Source organism: Arachis stenosperma, chromosome 9, assembly GCF_014773155.1.
Source record: "Arachis stenosperma cultivar V10309 chromosome 9, arast.V10309.gnm1.PFL2, whole genome shotgun sequence".
NCBI lineage: Eukaryota > Viridiplantae > Streptophyta > Magnoliopsida > Fabales > Fabaceae > Arachis > Arachis stenosperma.
In genome coordinates this window covers 37089310-37094892 of record NC_080385.1, presented here as the reverse complement: position 1 = coordinate 37094892, position 5583 = coordinate 37089310, and the positions used below count along the sequence as shown (strand labels likewise).

At 42.4% G+C, this 5583-nt stretch overlaps 1 non-coding gene across 1 annotated transcript; it reads left to right on the top strand.

Annotated features, from left to right (window-relative positions):
• The first annotated feature begins 5062 nt into the window (after positions 1–5062).
• Positions 5063–5170, top strand: LOC130952983 (small nucleolar RNA R71). The gene has a single exon (XR_009075157.1). It is a non-coding gene; the product is annotated as a small nucleolar RNA R71 (small nucleolar RNA).
• The last annotated feature ends 413 nt before the right edge of the window (positions 5171–5583 follow it).

Below are 5583 nucleotides of genomic sequence, written 5' to 3'. Positions count from 1 at the left end.
ACTCTTCTTGGAGTTAAACGCCAGTTTTAGTGCCAGTTTGGGCGTTTAACTCCCATTTGGGTGCCAGTTCCAGCGTTTAACGCTGGGATTCCTTGAGGTGACTTTGAACGCCGGTTTGGGCCATCAAATCTTGGGCAAAGTATGGACTATTATATATTGCTGGAAAGCCCAGGATGTCTACTTTCCAACGCCGTTGAGAGCGCGCCAATTGGGCTTCTGTAGCTCCAGAAAATCCGCTTCGAGTGCAGGGAGGTCAGAATCCAACAGCATCTGCAGTCCTTTTGAGTCTCTGGATCAGATTTTTGCTCAGGTCCCTCAATTTCAGCCAGAAAATACCTGAAATCACAGAAAAACACACAAACTCATAGTAAAGTCCAGAAAAGTGAATTTTAACTAAAAACTAATAAAAATATGCTAAAAACTAACTAGATCATATCAAAAACATACTAAAAACAATGCCAAAAAGTATACAAATCATCCGCTCATCACAACACCAAACTTAAATTGTTGCTTGTCCCCAAGCAACTTGAAAATCAAGTAAGATAAAAAGAAGAGAATATGCAATGAATTCCAAAAACATCTGTGAAGATCAGTATTAATTAGATGAGCGGGGCTTTTAACTTTTTGCCTCCGAACAGTTTTGGCATCTCAATCTATCCTTTGAAATTCAGAATGGTTGGCTTCTTTAGGAACTCAGAGTCCAGATAGTGTTATTGATTCTCCTAGTTAAGTATGATGATTCTTGAACACAGCTACTTTATTGAGTCTTGGTTGTGGCCCAAAGCACTCTGTCTTTCCAGTATTACCACCGGATACATACATGCCACAGACACATAATTGGGTGAACCTTTTCAGATTGTGACTTAGCTTTGCTAAAGTCCCCAATTAGAGGTGTCCAGGGTTCTTAAGCACACTCTTATTGCCTTGGATCACAACTTTATTTCTTTCTTTTTCTTCCTTTTTTTTCGTTTTTTTTTTTTTGCTTGCTTTCTCTTTTTTTTTTTTATATTCACTGCTTTTTCTTGCTTCAAGAATCATTTTATTGATTTTTCAGATCCTCAATAACATGTCTCCTTTTTCATCATTCTTTCAAGAGCCAACATTCATGAACCACAAATTCCAGATACATATGCACTGTTTAAGCATACATTCAGAGAACAAAAATATTGCCACCACATCAAAATAATTAAACTATTATAAAATTCAAAATTCATGCAATTCTTCCTTTTTCAATTAAGCACATTTTTATTCAAGAAAGGTGATGGATTCATAGGACATTCATAACTTTAAGGCATAGACACTAAGACACTAATGATCATAAGACACAAGCATGGATAACATAAAGCACTAAAATTCGAAAAACAAAGGAATAAAGAACAAGGAAATCAAGGAATGGGTCCACCTCAGTGATGGCGGCTCTTTCTTGCTCTTGAAGATCCTATGGAGTGCTTGAGCTCCTCAATGTCTCTTCCTTGTCTTTGTTGCTCCTCCCTCATGATTCTTTGATTTTCTCTAATTTCATGGAGGAGAATGGAGTGTTCTTGGTGCTCCACCCTTAGTTGTCCCATATTGGAACTCAACTCTCCTAGGGAGGTGTTTACTTGCTCCCAATAGTTTTGTGGAGGAAAGTGCATCCCTTGAGGTATCTCAGGGATCTCATGATGAGAGGGGTCTCTTGTGTACTCCATCCTTTTCTTAGTGATGGGCTTGTCCTCATTAATGGTGATGTCTCCCTCTATGTCAACTCCCACTGAATAACAGAGGTGACAAATGAGATGAGGAAAGGCTAACCTTGCCAAAGTGGAGGTCTTGTCCGCCACCTTGTAGAGTTCTTGGGCTATAACCTCATGAACTTCTATTTCTTCTCCAATCATGATGCTATGGATCATGATGGCCCGGTCTTTGGTAACTTCGGACGGTTGCTAGTGGGAATGATTGAGCGTGTATGAACTCTAACCATCTCTAGCCACGGGTTTGAGGTCATGCCTTCTCAATTGGACCGGCTTTCCTCTTGAATCTTGCTTCCATTGTGCGCCCTCTTCACATATGGTTGTGAGGACTTGGTCCAACCTTTGATCAAAGTTGACCCTTCTAGTGTAAGGATGCTCATCCTTGCATCATAGGCAAGTTGAACGCCACCCTCACACTTTCCGGACTAAAATCCAAGTATTTCCCCCGAACCATAGTAAGATAATTCTTTGGATCCGGGTTCACACTTTGGTCATGGTTCTTGGTGATCCATGCATTGGCATAGAACTCTTGAACCATCAAGATTCCGACTTGTTGAATGGGGTTGGTAAGTACTCCCAACCTCTTCTTCGGATCTCATGGCGGATCTCGGATATTCACCCTTTTTGAGTGAAAAGGGGACTTCGGGGATCACCTTCTTTAAGGCCACAACTTCATAGAAGTGGTCTTGATGCACCCTTGAGAGGAATCTATCCATCTCCCATGACTCGGAGGTGGAAGCCTTTGCCTTCCCTTTCCTCTTTTTAGAGGTTCTCCGGCCTTGGATGCCATAAATGGTTATGAAAAAGCAACGCTTTTACCACACCAAACTTAAAATGTTTGCTCGTCCTCGAGCAAAAGAAGAAAGAAGAGAGTAGAAGAAGAAGAAATGGAGGAAGAGGGAGATGGTAGTGTGTTCGGCCAAGAAGGGTAAGAAAGGGTGTTTAGGTGTGTGAAAATGAAGGGGTAAAGAGGGGTTATATAGGAAAGAGGGGGATGATGGTTCGGCCATTTGGGGGTGGGTTTGGGAGGGAAAGTGGTTGAATTTGAAGGGTGAGGTTGGTGGGGATTTATGAAGGATGGATGTGAGTGGTGAAGAGAAAGATGGGATTTGATAGGTGAGGGGTTTTGGGGAAGAGGTGTTTGAGGTGATTGGTGAATGGGGGAAGAAGAGAGAGAGTGATGGTAGGGTCCTGTGGGGTCCACAGATCCTGTAGTGTCAAGGAAAAGGCATCCTTGCACCAAATGGCATCAAAATCCACGTTTGAGCCTTTTCTGGCGTTAAACGCCGGGCTGGTGCCCATTCCTGGCGTTTAACGCCAGGTTTTTTACCCTTTACTGGCGTTTAACGCCAGTCTGGTGCCCTTTCTGGCGTTAAACGCCCAGAAAGGTGCCAGACTGGGCGTTAAACGCCCAACTGCTAGGCTGACTGGCGTTTAAACGCCAGCAGCATCTTCCTCCAGGGTGTGCTGTTTTTCTTCCTGTTTTCATTCTGTTTTTGCTTTTTTCATTGTTTTTGTGACTTCTTATGATCATCAACCTACAAAAAAGATAAAATAACAAAAGGAAATAATTAATTATAAAACATTGGGTTGCCTCCCAACAAGCGCTTCTTTAATGTCATTAGCTTGACAGAGGACTCTCATGGAGCCTCAGAAATGCTCAGAACCGTGTTGGAACCTCCCAACACCAAACTTAGAGTTTGAATGTGGGGGTTCAACACCAAACTTAGAGTTTGGTTGTGGCCTCCCAACTCCAAACTTAGAGTTTGACTGTGGGGGCTCTGCTTGGCTCTGTTTTGAGAGAAGCTTTTCATGCTTCTTCTCCATGATGACAGAGGGATATCCTTGGGCCTTAAACACCAAGGATTCATCATTCACTTGAATGATCAACTCTCCTCTATCAACATCAATCACAGTCTTTGCTGTGGCTAGGAAGGGTCTGCCAAGGATGATGGATTCATCCATGCACTTCCCAGTCTCTAGGACTATGAAATCAGTAGGAATGTAATGGTCTTCAACCTTAACCAGAACATCCTCTACAAGTCCATAGGCTTGTTTTCTTGAATTGTCTGCCATCTCTAATGAGATTCTTGCAGCTTGCACCTCAAGGATCCCTAATTTCTCCATTACAGAGAGGGGCATGAGGTTTACACTTGACCCTAAGTCACACAAGGCCTTCTTGAAGGTCATGGTGCCTATGGTACAAGGTATAGAAAACTTCCCAGGATCTTGCCTCTTTAGAGGCAGTTTCTGCCTAGACAAGTCATCCAGTTCTTTTGTGAGCAAAGGTGGTTCATCCTCCCAAGTCTCATTTCCAAATAACTGTTATTTAGCTTCATGATTGCTCCAAGGTATTTAGCAACTTGCTCTTCAGTGACATACTCATCCTCTTCAGAGGAAGAATACTCATCAGAGCTCATGAATGGCAGAAGTAAGTCCAATGGAATCTCTATGGTCTCATTTTGAACCTCAGATTCCCATTGTTCCTCATTGAGGAACTCAGAGGAGATTGGTACACGCCTACTGAGGTCTTCCTCAGTGGCGTCCTCCTCCTCTCTTTCCTCCCCATATTCGGCCATGTCTATGGCCTTGCACTCTCCTTTTGGATTTTCTTCAGTGTTACTTGGGAGGGTGCTTGGAGGGAGTTCAGTAATTTTCTTGCTCAGCTGACCCACTTGTCCTTCCAAATTCCTAATGGAGGATCTAGTTTCAGTCATGAAACTTGAGTGGTTTTGATTAGATCAGAGACCATGGTTGCTAAGTCAGAGGTATTCTGCTTAGAGCTCTCTGTCTGTTGCTGAGAAGATGATGGAAAAGGTTTACCATTGTTAAACCTGTTTCTTCCACCATTATTATTGAAACCTTGCTGAGGTCTCTCTTGATTCTTCCATGAGAGATTGGGTGATTTCTCCATGAAGAATATAGGTGTTTCCATAGGGTTCTCCTAGGTAATTCACCTCTTCCATGGAAGGGTTCTCAGGATCATAAGCTTCTTCCTCAGATGAAGCATCCTTAGTACTGTTTGGTGCATTTTGCATTCCAGACAGACTTTGAGAAATCAAATTGACTTGTTGAGTCAATATTTTGTTCTGAGCCAATATGGCATTCAGAGTGTCAATCTCAAGAACTCCTTTCTTCTGACTAGTCCCATTGTTCACAGGATTTCTTTCAGAAGTGTACATGAATTGGTTATTTGCAACCATTTCAATCAATTCTTGAGCTTCTGCAGGCGTCTTCTTCAAATGAAGAGATCCTCCTGCAGAGCTATCCAAAGACATCTTGGATAGTTCAGAGAGACCATCATAGAAAATGCCTATGATGCTCCATTCAGAAAGCATGTCTGAAGGACATCTTCTGATTAATTGTTTGTATCTTTCCCAAGCTTCATAGAGGGATTCTCCATCCTTCTGTCTGAAGGTTTGGACTTCCACTCTAAGCTTACTCCATCTTTGTGGTGGAAAGAACTTTGCCAAGAAGGCATTGACTAGCTTTTCCCAAGAGTCCAGGCTTTCTTTAGGTTGAGAATCCAACCATATTCTAGCTCTGTCTCTTACAGCAAAAGGGAATAGCATCAGTCTATAGACCTCAGGGTTAACCCCATTAGTCTTGACTGTGTCACAGATTTGCGAGAATTCAGCTAAGAACTGATGAGGATCTTCCATTGGAAGTCCATGGAACTTGCAATTCTGTTGCATTAGAGAAACTAATTGAGGCTTAAGCTCAAAGTTGTTTGCTCCAATGGCAGGGATGGAGATGCTTCTCCCATAGAAATCAGGAGTAGGTGCAGTAAAGTCACCAAGCACCTTCCTTGCATTGTTGGCATTGTTGTTATTTTCGGCTGCCATGTGTTCTT